Source organism: Capsicum annuum, chromosome 1 (assembly GCF_002878395.1).
Source record: "Capsicum annuum cultivar UCD-10X-F1 chromosome 1, UCD10Xv1.1, whole genome shotgun sequence".
In the NCBI taxonomy this organism is placed as follows: domain Eukaryota; kingdom Viridiplantae; phylum Streptophyta; class Magnoliopsida; order Solanales; family Solanaceae; genus Capsicum; species Capsicum annuum.
This window is the reverse complement of record NC_061111.1, coordinates 64741364-64756693: the sequence shown is the minus strand read 5'-3', so window position 1 is coordinate 64756693 and position 15330 is coordinate 64741364.

The following is a 15330-nucleotide window of genomic DNA, read 5'->3' as shown; positions in this document are numbered from 1 at the left end:
CATAAGTTAGTTGAGTTAACATCCATGTAACCCAACTGACTACAAATTATTGTTATATGATTTAAACCCCTCCTGTCTTTTTTATAGGTTGTCCATCCTTGGATCGTGCCTATCGATGATGAGTTGGGGATGACTTCTTTTCTTACTCTGGGTCTTGTTATTGCAAAAGAAGACCCAACAGTAGAGTTAATAAAGAAGGAATTGGCTGGAGCAACATCCATATTGAGAGCATTTAGGCAACGTCTGCCTAATGTTGAAGCTCTTCACGACCAATCTTAAACTGCAATAGATCCAGGTGCTTCTTCGGGGGGTGTTGCTGGTGGAGTGATTTGTGATGGTGGCAGCCATCCTGCTGCTACTGCTTCTAGTTGTGATTATGAGCATGCTAAAAAAATACTTTTGAAAACACCCCTTGCACAGGTCCCTCTCACCCTTACACCGGTCCCTCTCACCCTTACTGTGGTCCCTCTCACCCCTCTTTACCCTTATGTTCTTATTACAAATGGAAAGTGTGCAAGGACAGAGAGGATAAACTCCTTATAAATCTAGAGGCTATTGCTGAAGCTGTCTAGGATTTGAAATCCAGGAGAGGTGTTATACCAACCAACGAGGTGAGGGAGCCATGCACTCCTATAGTGGTGGTTAGGAGGAAGAGAAGAAAAATTAGACAAATTCTCTACGTTATGAAAACTGTAACTCCTTCTTCTGCAAGAGTTATTAAAGTTTAGAGGCTGCTGAACAAGGTGGACATATTCACGGCACTTGGAAAGTAGAAAGAGGTGGAACTGCAACAAATCATGAATGGCAGGAGGAAGGTTAAAAAAGAATACACCATGCATTCATTTTCCGCCAAAGACTTCAAGATTATGACAAATATGCGTGTGTGGTACGAGGACAATGTAAGGTTACTTTTGCTAACCTAGCCTTCCAATCTACTCAACGAAGAAGAATCTACGCAGAAGATGTGTAATCTATTGCAACAGCTTGGTATTCTATTGCAATATAATACACATATGTTGCATGATTTGCGTTGGCTGGGTAATCTGTGAACTGATTCAGAGAACCCTCTACATTGGATTCTTTCCACTGTGTTTTTATTCTTTACAATTACTAACCTATTTAAATAAATTGGCTTTTCATACCACATTATATTGATGAAATTCTCTGCCTCATGAGGGGCAATCAATTAGCATACCTAGATGCTTATGATGCTGCTGATAAGATAATGGACCTCAATTTCTACAATAATTTCAAGGATAGGTATGCTGATCTCCATAAGCAAACAGATTCCAGTGGCCTGGGACTTGATTCGTTAGTTTCTACATTCTAATGGGATGAAGAAATGATTAGATATGTTAGAGGGAAAAGGCCATATCCACACGGCAAGAGATGGGCCAAGGCAAAGAGAATCCTTGCAGTCATAAACATGGATATCAAACATTTTCTTATTGTTGAGATACTACTCTATGAGGAAAAGATTAAGGTTTATGACTGCAACTTAACTGTCTTCAGCGAGGATAAGTTTTTAGCCCATATGCAGCCACTCTTGAAGTTGTTTCCCAAGTTATTGATGTAGAGTAAACTGATGGAACATTTGCCAGTTGAAGTATTGACGAAGGAATCATGGGAGTTTGAAGGTCAAAATAAGAACATCGAGCTCTAGGGAAATAGAGCTGGTGCAATGTGCGGGCAGTACTCACTTGTATTCATCGAGTGTTTGCGGACCGGCACAGAAATGATCGGTATGTACGAAACCATTATGGGAAATATGAAATGGGTCTGAACTTATGGGGTACTAACAAAATGGTTGGATCCTGTGCATAAAGAAGAAAATGTACAAAGACGGAGACGAACACGATAACAATTTTTATTTCAAGCCACCTCACTTTACATATAGTGGCAATAATTTTTATGTCTGTGGATAGTTGAATTTTGTAATTCAACAGACAGTATATCTGTTGTAATATATATAATACCTGTTGTGACAGATTGATTATCTGTTGGGGTAGGTCGGTCATCTATTGAATTAATAGATGTTTCCATGTCTATCTGTTGCAACAGATATACAATATGTTGCAACATATAATCTATCTATTGAAACTGATAGATAATCTGTTGCAAGAAATTAAGAAAGTAGGAAGACCTGCTATATAATTTCCAGCAGATAACCTAACTAAATGGTAGGAGCCCGTGTATATAGAAGAAAATGTACAAAGATGGAGACGAACACGATAATAATTTTTTATTTCAAACCACCTCACTTTACATGTAGTGGCAATAATTTCTCTGTCTGGCGACAGTTGAATTTTTATAATACAACAAATTATATATCTGTTGTAATAGATAGTATATCTACTGTGTCAGATATAGTACCTGTTGTGAAAGATTCATTATCAGCTGGAATAGGTTGGTTATCTGTTGCATTATGCAGATGTTCCCAGTCTGTCTGTCATAACAGATATACAATCTATTGCAACATATAATCTATTTGTTGAAACTGATCGGTAATCTGTTGGAGCATATCAAAAATGTAGGAAGACATGTTATATAATTTTCAATAGATGACCTACATGTTGCATGTCATGTTGCAATATATGTCTAAATCTATTTAATAAGATATGTCATCTATTATAGCAGATGTATTATCTATCAAGATATTTGAATCTAGTATCCCATTTCAATTATCATGTTCAAAACTAAGAATTAAATAATATTCATAGACAGTATAAAATAATCGAAGCCTTCATGAAATAAATAAAATGTAAAAAAATCATTATGGGCACAAATGATCAACTCTAAAAATAAATCAACAAGTTAAACCAACGAGGATAGGTTATTACATTAATGGACTCAAGATATAAAGATCTAATCAATATGGACAAGTTGTTCTTCATCCGGTATTACGAAATTCAGCTTTGGTCATCGTGGATCTTTAGAGTCTCTTGTGTATGGATTCTGAGCTTTCGCTTCTCCGTATTTCCATAAAAGAGCAGCACATCATTTGCGGAGTAATCCGGCATAAAGTCCATCATTTGGTACTTGTAATCCATCACTCAAATACTCAACGTAAGGGGCAACAAAAGGACCGCAATTCCTATATTTTAAAAAATAGATAATCCATATCTTGAAGTTCATGCAAGCGTTGTGAAATTTATGAAATGAAACTAAACTATGACACTTATACTTACAGACTACCAATGGTTTGTTGAGCAACTCCTTCAACATATTGTACATCAAATGGATTACCCATTTTACCACGGTATGCTTCAATTATTGACCAATCAGTACGAACCTTTTGGTCTAAAAATCCACTCATATCAAGGTAACTAGGAAATATTTTGGCCAGCTTTTGTATCTTAAGACGAAGGCCCGGAACGTCTCCTTTACGACATCGAGTCATAATCTCAGATACGCATCTCTTTTAGAACGACAACAGCCAAAACTCAATGGAATTCACCACTACAATTGATTACGATGTACACTTCATCGACCAAATGTCAAGGTAAGCCAGTCAGAATGCTAAAACCTTTGATTATATTGATTAAGCATTCCTTATTTCGGGAAATGTTCAGCTTTTGTTGACAATACCTATCATAGGCATTATTGATGTAAACTTTGTACAAACAATTGACTGTCGTATATCTGTATTATTCTTGTGTTTACAACTTGGCCTTCTATCGGAGGTAGTAAAAAATGACATTGATAGGCTGCGCATATTATCAAACATTTCAAATTACGTGATGAAAAATTAATATGCAGATGCAATTAAATAAAGTATTAATTAATAGTAATATGTATGACATTTAAACCTCATCATTCCAATAAGTTTGGGGCTGTGACATAAAATAGAATCAATTCTTCATTTCGGGATGTGCAACAACAAAGTCGAACACATCAAAACCAAGACTCAATTGATTCACTTTGTAGTATTCGTCCTTTTGTTTTCTACATGATGATTTATATATGTTAATGTGACATTCTTACAACAAGAATTGTATAAATCAATATCTTTTAAAATTGATTTATGTACCTACTGTCATGATGCTTTAACAGCCCATCGGCAATTCATTCTGAATAGTCGTTGATCAACTACGTTAGTTTTTTTGGAGCCTCGTCCGAGATGTTGAACCCTTCAAATGGGTAATTCTTCCATTCTCCCGAACCGACAGGCTCCACTTCTTCTTCTTCTTTGGAAGTAGTTGATGGATTATAAACTGTGATATTATGCTCTTCAGCAGTGGCTTCTACCGTGATATCTACCTGGAATGCTAGAATTATCAATACTAATTACAGATATACGACAAATTTTCCATCTGTAGCAACAGATGATTCTTATATTGCAACAGATAGATCATCAATTTTGATGAATTCGAACAAGTAAATCAGAGCAGTACGATAATTTAGAATAGATGATCCATCTATTGTAATATAAGACTCATCTGTTGTAACAGATAACGTATCTAATGTAACAGGTTAGACAATAGTTGCAACAGATGTATATATATGTTTGATAATTTTCAACAGATGTATCATCTGTTAAAAATAGATATGTGCCTATTTGTTTGTTGGAATAGGCGATGTACATTCACCTTCTTCGGCTCATGCTGCTCTCATGTGGCCCTTGCACACTGAATATCGATGCAAGACAAAGACAGAGGCTTTGCAATTTTGCTTTTTTTGATGATTGATGATGCCTTGGAAGTATCTTTTCTTCTCCTCTTAGCCTCGTTGATCTCTAGTGGAGTGTATGGCTATGAAATCCTTTTTTAATGGAATAAAACCCCTCTTAAATGTCATTTTCTTTACAAAAGCAGTTAGTGCATTAATAGATTTAATCACTCCATTATGTTTCGCCTTGCAGTCTTGAATTTTCATGCAAAACATTCGCTAGATGTGGTAAAATATGTACAACTAGTATGATCATAATCATAATGGCTTGTTGTTTCAAAAGTGGTAAAAGAAGTATCATTAGCCCCAACAACAGAACCACTACCACTACCATCGTCAACAACAACAAGTTCACCCTTCAAAATTGTTTTTTTATAATGGTTGTTGCTCCAAACAATTCCATTTTTATTCCATCAATGACCTTAGGGTCCGGTAAAGTTTGCATAGACCGTAAAGTAAGAAAAATGACATCTTCAACTCTCAGTTGGTTGGAACAAGCCACGGATGGACAATCTGAAGTAGATCGGTACATATATTAGAATGATGATGAAATCATTTAAAATAATCATTAATTAAAACAAAAAGTTGATTAGAATTGGACTCACTGCTTCCTTAGGGGGATTAAAAAGATAAAAAAATTTTGTATTTTTATCAGTTTTGGCCGACAACTATCTCAGAATTCTTGGATAGGAAACTACTTCCTGGTAGTTCACTTGTTGTCTCAAATAAGGAATAGTTTCAAATGCCCAAGCCTATAACATAATGCCAATAAATCAAAAGCATTATAAAATAAAAAAATTATGAATCATATCATGATAAAAGAAATATTTACCATGAAGGCCCATGTAAAGCCATATAAGTTGACTTTGGCATCAATGGAGTCAACAAATATTGGACAGTTATTTTGAAGCTTTCATAACCCCCAGGATGGCTGTTAAATGCCTCAAGATCCTTGCAAAGATTTAATAAATTGAGGCTTATGTTGTTGTTAATGTCTCTTACCCAAATAATATTATGTACAAACCAAACCAAGCACAATGATTGTTTGTTCTTCTTTGAGAGTCTTTTACCTTTCAACGATTCTATCAAATTTTTATTTTTGAAGCTTGGACCAATAATGGACATCAGGTCCTCAAGATCACTCTACTTGTCTTTGCCTTTTTTGGGTGTGCAGGGTGCTTTCTTTTGGGTCAAAGTAGGTATAACTTGAGAAGGAAAATAAGGATAACATTTTAGTCCGGTAACTATGGCAAACTCCTTCCAACCAAAACATACAGTCATGCCACAGTAATTTATCAACATCTCATCCATCTTCTCTTTGTTTTCATACATAAATCTATGTTTGAGAAGATCGTATACCATTTTCATCTGGAAACAAGCATTGTTGTCCACCGGCAAATCAAGATATTTTCCAAAGCAGATTTCCCTAAAATAAGCATCCAATTTTTGTTCTCGAAGTATTTTTCTAAAGGCATCAAAAGATTTTTCCATGGCTGACTTAACCAAAAAATCACCTGTTAAATCTGTGGCACTATCACACTACATTCTCATAGGATAACGATCAATGTTGAAGTTTTTGACCAACTCTTCGATGGAAAGGCTATTAACATTTGGATCATCTCTTTTGAGAAATTTCTCCTCCCCATGTTCATTATCTTCTGCTCCTGATTGAGATAACACTTGTAAAGAAAGCTCATAGAGTGGTGGATGTAGCCGAGCTGCTACACTTGTTCTTTTACTTGGACATGATTCATTTTTTTTTTTGAAACTATATTATCTTAAATTAAAAAGAACATAAAATAGATTATAATTAATTAATGTATTGTTAAAAAAAAATAACAGTAAATATAACATGCACAATGGTAAAAGAAATAGTTCCAAGAGATAACACATCTGTTGCACCAGGTATGTTATCTGTTGCAACATAACCGACTTGTTGCAATGGATGAGTAAATCATTGAAAATAATAAAAATAGATATCTAATATGTCCGACCCGGATACAACGGATGAGTAAACCATAGGAAACAATAAGAATAGATCACTAATCTATTGCACCATGTATGTTATCTGATGCAACATATAACCAAACGTTGCAACAGATGAGTAAACCGTTGGAAATCATAAAATAGATCACTAATCATTTGCCCCAGGTATTTTATCTAATGCAACATATAACCAACATGTTGTAATGAATGAGTAATCCGTTAGAAACCGTAAAAACATATCACGAATTTGTTGCACCAGGTTTGTTATCTATTGCAACATATAAATGACCTGTTGCAACGGATAAGTAATTCGTTCAAAATAGTAAAAATAGATCACTGATCTATTGCACCAGGTATTTTATCTATTACAATATATAACTAAACTTTTGCAACGATGAGTAAACCTTTGGAGAAAATAAAAATAGATCACTAAACTGTTGAAACATATCACTCAACTATTGGAAAATGAGTTATCTGTTGGATCAATATTGTTTAGATTTCTTCCAAACAGGACAATAAAAATAGATCACTAATCTGTTGCACCAGGTTTGTTATCTGTTGCAACATATAAATGATCTATTGCAATGGATGAGTAAGACATTGAAAATAATAAAAACAGATCACTGATCTGTTACACCAGGTACTTTATCTATTGCAACATATAACTGAACTGTTGCAACGGATGAGTAAACCTTTAGAGAGAATAAAAATAGATCACTGAACTGTTAAAACATATCACTCATCTGTTTGAAAATAAATTATCTGTTGGATCAATATTGTTTAGATTTATTCGTAATAGAGGAGTCATCAGTCGCAACAGATGAATGATCTGTTAGATTGTTCATCTGTTGCATCAATTTTCATAGTTAAATCACATTTAATCTGTTGCATCAGATTATAACATCTACAGTATCAGATGTCTTCATCTGTTTCACTAGATGTGTTAATCTGTTGCATCATATGTTTTATCTATTTCAACATCATTTTTTCCAAGACAAACAACAAATCAACCCAGCAACACCAACACATCACACACACAAACTAAGTACATCAGCTGTGACCAAAAATTACCAACAAATTCGAATCAATAGTACGACAACAACAAGAAGAAATTCCAGAAATTAGAATTTTATTCAGTCCACGTTTCAATACTAGAAGAGTAGTTGGATCAAGTTCCTCTGTTTCTTCATAAATTTTTACTTGTGAAAAAGGATATGGGCCGACGAAAAACTTGAAGTTGTTGTCGCCGGAGAAGTTTTCATGTCGATTGACGGTTGAAAGTCGAAAGAAAACTAGCCCGACTATTTTTTGCCTGAGATTGAAGGGAGAATTTTGCAAAACTGTTGGTTGGGAGAGAGTTGAGAGAAGCTGTCTCGAGAGAGAGAGGAGAGAGACTAGTTGATTTAGATTGCAGAGGGGTATGGGTTGGTTGATTAGTATTTTTTAAAAGATTAGAAAATTTTGAAAACATTAATCAACTCCACAATTAACTTAATCAAGTTTCCAAATAATGTTTGACCCTTTAAGTTTGTCAATGTCACCAATCCTTCATTCAAGACCTAAAAGACACCTTTCCTTTAGTTTTCTCATGCTGTTTTATGTTTCTTGTTGTTTTGAACTATTTAAAATTCTTTGATAGATGAATAAGTTCTTCAATGTATATATGCATTTTTTCTATTTAAAAACACTAGAGGAGATCCGAACAAAAGTGGATCTAGAATTTTAAGCGAGTTTGTGTGTTGTGATATTTGAAATTGAACATAACATAAATGTGTAATTTTTGAGTCAAATCACGTAAAATAGATACGTATGGTAGACATATTCATGTTACTATATGTACATATAGATACGACACATGACCTTTGAGTCAACAATTTTGTTTGTAATTTGTTTGTTTTGTGCCTTTTATCGTTTACATTTCCTTTTTGAAATTCACAAATTGCTAGGGCACAATTACCTTGTATGTATTGCCAATATTCGCTGGATAATTGTACATACTAAAATAAATAATCAACCCTATACTAGTAAACACTTTTCCTATTTTTACACTTCCTAAATTTTATATATGATTTTCTCCTGAAAACAAATCTATGGTAATCCTCTCTATATTTTTTATTTTGTCTTTATATGCTTAAGAAAACCATTTTCCATTACAAAAAAATAAAGCTTCACACCACATTTTCAACTAAAAAGATCAATCTTGTTGCACAGTTTTAGCTGCACCCATTTTTTTGGCATTTTAAGCAAAGCCCATCATCAAATCTTTCCTGACGGATCCATTGAAGAACCCATAAATTCCAGAAGTTCTTTTATTTTTGAAGGAAAAACACTCAGTTTATGCAAAGGACTTCTCTTTAGTTCAAAGGCTTTTAATGGATTGTAACAGAAAATTTAAGAAAAAGTTAGAAAATGTGAGGAAAAAAATGAGGAAGAAAAAAAGAGAATCGAAGAAAGATATTTAGAGATAATAGCAGAGCGTAATGAGGACTATAAGGAGAAATTTAATTTTCTATATGAGAGGATAAATGAGATAAAGAATGAGAAACTTGAAAAAGAGGCTTATTATGTGAAGAAACTCAATGAGTTGATTGGTATACTTGACGCTACGGGGAAAAATATGATTTTCATGTGGTGCAGTTTAAAACAACTGAAGAATGCAGTGGTAAAAGACCAAGAAATGAAGGTATTATTTGTCAGTTTTTTGTTTTGTTTTTGATTTTTCTCCTTACAGCTTGTTTTTATATTTGTTAGGTATCATTTCTTAATTGCAATGAAGAAAAGGATACGTTTTAATTAATTGTGGCTTTTGAAAATAATTAATGTTTATTTACGGAATATCTTGATTATTCTGATAAATCAGACATCTTGATATTACTGCATTTTCCAAATCCATTTTAATTATTTGTGGCATTCAACAATCAATTAATTTGTAGTCAGATAAGGTTTTAAACATGATGATTGGTTCTAGGAAAAGAAAATTATATGTTATCATTAATTGTATGACTTATATTTGTTGTTCTCATACCTTTTTTTGGAAGTAAGTATCATTAAAAGTATAAACGTTTTTTCTGTCATAATTTGTCAACTAATTTTAGAGCGCGACACACAAAATTATCTAATTTTTTGTTTTTTTTGAAGAAGAAGATAAAAACAAATGATTCTTTACCAAAGATGAATAACAAACAAAAGTTTACTAAATCATGTCAGCCACCACGTGCACTTTATTCAAGTGGCAATGAAACACGATATATATACACTCACACGACTTTAAAGGTATCAAAGCTGCAACATAATGAGAAAAAATCCCTAGGTAACTTATTCAATTTCTTGATTTTTTTGTTCACTTCTGTTCTAATTTATTTACTCATTATTTTGATTTCCAGACACATAATTTTGTGTGATCTCTATGTGACATGTGAGTATATTTTTAAGTATGTATATATTTTTCAAAGTTGTATGATGATACATACATTCGGGTGTGTTGTTATACATATGGATACATATGATATTACGTGATTTTTGAAGTCTGGAGTTATGTTTTGAATTTGCTTGTTTGTTTAGATTATTGTTTAGATTTCCCCTAGAAATTTATGAAGAACTAGTGTAAAATTACCTTGTTTTGATAAAATATTTGATGAACATTTTTATATGTAGAAATAAAGAAAGAATTTCTTATCATAAATAAAGTCAACATCCTTTAATGTTTTTTGTTGATTTCTCTTTTCATAAAGTCATGGAATACAACGAAGAGCATGGGAAAAGGAGGTCTTTAGAAAGCGCTCAAAAGTTATTGCTATGGAAAAAGTGACCGATCAAATCGGAGGAAGTTCCTATATCTTGCCTAGACCAGGAGTAGTTCACTATTCGGGCTGCGATCCAACAAAGCTATCTACTTATGAAGAAGGGAAGGCCAAAGGAAAGAAGTCAGAGATACATCAAAAGGTAGGTGAAGAGGAACCCATCGTTAAGAATGAAAACACTGAGGTGATTTCAATTGAAAATTCTTTAGAGAGAGATCTTAAGATGCCGCAACAAAAAGTGAAAAAGTACGAAGGGGTTAGACAAAGAAAGCCAGGCATGTGGGTAGCAGAGGTTTGAGTCCTACGTACTAAAGCTCGAATCTGGATAGCAACATTCAATAGTGCTGAAGAAACTGCTTTGGCTTATGACGAGACTGTCATTGAAATGAAAGGTGTTGACGCCGTGACAAACATCTTCAAGCCACTGCCAAGATAAACTCCACCAACAGAAATCAACTACATGAATCCACCATCTTCATCCATAGACATTTCTAGGATTTAAGAAATGATTTTCTATTTTATTGTACCTTCTCTCTATTAATTACTCCCAGCGTTGACTTTACCAAGAAATGTTTCTTCTTCTTTTGTAAAGATGCAAAAGCCCATAACAATGTTTGTTTGGTCTTAGTTTTTCTGGCTATATCTAGGTATCCTTACTTTTAATTATCTTTAGCTGAAAACAATATTACTCTATTTCTTGTAATTATGCAATCCAAAACTCAAGTACATAGAAAGAAATCACCTAATATTTTATATCGATTCAGATCTAATTATAATTTTAATCTCCTAAGTTTTCATTCATATTTGAGAGGCTTCTTCTTTGCCGGGGCAGTAGCAGCAGTAGGTTTAGAAGCCAATAGATGTTTGTAGGAGCTCTTAACTTTTATCAGTTTTTTTAAAATTTGAAGGAAGATTTTTCTGCGTTTCCGTATTGGAGTTGGTAATAGTATACTTCTTTCGGTTGACCTCTACTCTCCCCAAACCCACTACGGCCAACCTCAGAAACCTCCTGGATAAGTTATTATTTACCTTGACACCATAATAATATTTAAATATAGAAATGAACTGTGTAAAAGAGAATTTTCAAGATGAAGTATAAGCCCGGTTAACAAAACCATGCTGCATTTTACAATGAATTAAAGCAATAACAGAACCACTGTACATGCTATAAGAACATCCCAATCAATGAAGTTGAACAGCTTATGGAAGGCTGAACCTATCAAGTTTAACTAAACTATGGATCCACCTTCTGTCTTTTTGGGGTTGATTTTCTTCGGTGTTGACTCTAGGATATTTACCAAAGCATTAGCTTCATTTATTTCAATGGCTGACTTATGATAGACCAACACAGCTTCTTTAGTAGTGACAAAAGTGACTAACCAATGTTCAGTGTTGTTTCTTATGCCTCGGATCTCTGCTACCCATTTCTCACATTTTCATTCTCTAAATCCCTTGTAGTTCTTCACGTTTCTTGAAGCAGCTTCTTCACTGTGGACGTATTCATTTAAATGACCCTGGTCTTTCCATTTTCAATGATGATTTACTTTATCTATATCTTTTTATGATGCTTCGACTTATCTCCTAAAAGTGTTTTCTCCTTGTCACTAAACGAGTCGTGGTGTCATTTTCCGGCATGTAAATACATACAACACGCGGCAAGACAACAAAACTTTTGCCCACTTTGTTGGTGGATTTTTGTTTCTCTAAATTTTTATGTTTTTCTTGATTTCCACATTAGGGTGACTCTCACTCTTAGAGGCCATTGCTTCATGAAATAGATCAAGTAAAGTAGGAACACTCCATCAACCAGACAAGCATATTATATCTCTTCTATTTTTTCTAGAAGGGAAAGCAAATAAAATGAACAAAAAGAAGCAAATTGCGAACTGCTGAATCAAATACCAAACAACAATAATGAATTTCCACAAATGGGGTTTGAGAAGGGTAGAGCATGCACGGATCATTCCGCGGAGAGGCTGTTTTCAAGAGACCCTCGGCCCAAGTACTGCAACAAATTCAAGTACAAGAAGAAGAAAACAGTGAAAAAAGTATAGTTTTAATAAGGAAAGGAGCGAAAAGTCTACACCAAAATAAAACAACAGTAAAATAATGTGTTAATCGAAACACAATAAACAATACATGAAAATGGATATAAAAAAAAAGAACACTAGGGATGTGACTAATACTACAACAGAAACCAACAACTGTAAACCTTTATGAAAGGCAAGAAAACACTCCATTCCCTACTGACCTTCTACCGTAGTACGCAAAGTCAACAACTTTCTATATAAAATCATGTCATTGTTACTATGAAGCTACGGCGTATCCTATCTAATCACCTCCCTCCCTAACCAAATCCCATATCATATAGATAAAAAGGAAATAAAAAAAAATACTCTCTCATTATGGTAGCTTTTGAATATTTTGAATTGTCAGTTTTTGTAACTTATATTTTTATATAGTTCCCAAATATTGAGTTTCCTTTGGTGGAAATGAGATCTACTGCCTTTTTACAATTTGAATAGAAAACAATGACCTTTTTGGATCTAAAAATAAAGATCGAACAACAATAATTTGCAAAGGACTATAAGATCATTTCTCCCTAAATTTTATGTCATTTACTGCATTTACAAAACCTGTTGTAATATTAGTGACTTTCAACCAATCAATCAATATGGAACGGGATAAAGTTTTACACGTGATGATTGGTTCAAATAAAAGCTAATTATACATTTTCATTAGTTGTGTGACATATTTGTTGTTCTCATACCTTTTTTTGAAATAGATATCATTGAAAGTGTATTAGATTTTTGTGGTGATAACTTATGGACTAATTTTAGACTGAGACACAAAATTATCACCACGTGTTGTTATGATTCGGAAAAACTAAATCAAATCACAAGTAGGAAAAGAATAAGAACACATAGATTTATGTGCAAATTCTTGCGGGGAAAATTACAGGCAGAGGCAAAGGATGTTTCACAATAATGAAAGGAGAGGAGTACAATGTACAGAGACATAATTTCTAAATACACAAACCAATCCACTTAATGCACTTATATAATATGTGCATACAAATAAGTCCTAGGCCTAAAAACGTAAAGGTCCATACATTCAGGTCCAGACAAAAAAAATTCAGTCACAACTCTGACAATCTCCACCTTGACACGAATTCTAATTCAGAACTCAAATCTATTTCAAGACAAACTCTCTACCTCTTCCACAAAAGCCCCTAAGAGTACCTCTTAACAACTACCACTAACCAAGTCCAAACAATGCTCAAACTTTGCACTTGGTAGTGTATTGGTCATCATATCAGCAGGATTATCATGAGTACTAATCTTGCTCACCACAATATCACAACAAAAAATAATTTCATGCACAAAATGATACCAAACATCTATGTGCTTTGTCCTCTCATGAAACATCTTATCTTTCATAAGGAAGATAGAACTCTGACTATCGCAAAAGACCGTAGTAATCTGTAAGTCTTTGCTAAGTCCACCAAATAGACCCTTCAACCTAATAGCTTCCTTGAAAACCTCTGTAATAGCCATATACTCTGCCTTAGTAGTTGACAAAGCAACCATAGTCTGTAAGGTAGATTTTCAACTAATAGCACAACCACCAATGGTGAAAACATAGGCTATAAAAGATCTCCTTTTATCATGATCTCCTACAAAATTAGAATCAACATACCTAATTACTCCATCTTTATTTCGCCCAAACTGCAAACAAACATCAACAGATCTATGCAAGTATCTAAAAATCCACTGAACTTCTTTCCATTGTTCTTTGCTAGGATTTTCCATATATCTGCTAACTGCACTGATGGCATAAGATAAATCTAGTTCAGAACACACCATTGCATACTTAAGAGATCTGATAGCACTAGAGTATGGAACTCGAGACATATAGTCACACTCATCATCTATTTTTGGAGATAAAGTGTTTGAAGGTTGGAAGTGAGATACCAATAGAGAACTTACAGGTTTGGCATTTTGCATATTGAACCTGCGAAGCACTTTCTCAATATACCTTTTCTGACTCAGGTATAACTTACAATTCTTTCTATCCCTCAGAATCTCCATGCAAAGAATCTTCTTTATTGCTCTTCGATCCTTCATATCAAACTCCTTACTGATTTGGGCTTTGACTTTTATTATCTTTTTTATATCTTTTGCTGCAATCAACATATCATTAATATACAAGAGAAGATACATGAATGAACCATCACTTACCTCCTTGAAGTAGACACAATTATCATAGATACTTCTTTGAAATTCACAAGAGAGGTCATAAAAGAGTCAAACCTCTTATACCACTACCTGGACGACTACTTTAAGCCATAAAGAGACTTTTTCAACAAGTATACATAGTCCTCCTTTCCTGAGACTACAAAGGCCTCTTGTTGCTCCATATATATTTCCTCAAGTTTTCAATGTAAGAATACATTTTTGACATCCAACTTCTCAAGCTCAAGATTATGCATGGCCACAATACCAAGCAATCCTCGTATCGAACTATTCTTTACAACTGGAGAAAACACATCTTTGAAGTCAATACCTGGAACCTGACTGTAATCTTTAGCAACTAGTCTTGCTTTGTACCTAGTAGCTTCAACTTTCGATGTTTCTTTTTTCTTTTTTAATACCCACTTGCAACTGACAAATTTCTTATCTTTAAGCAATCTCACCAGATACTATGTGCCATTCTTATGAAGGGATTCTATCTCCTCTTGCATAGTAATAATCCATTAGCTGGGATCATCACAACTAACTGCCTCTGAGTAAGAAAAAGGATCTTCAACGGAATTAATACCTTCTGCTACACTCAATGCATAAACATCCAAATCATCTTCAACATACTTTTGAGG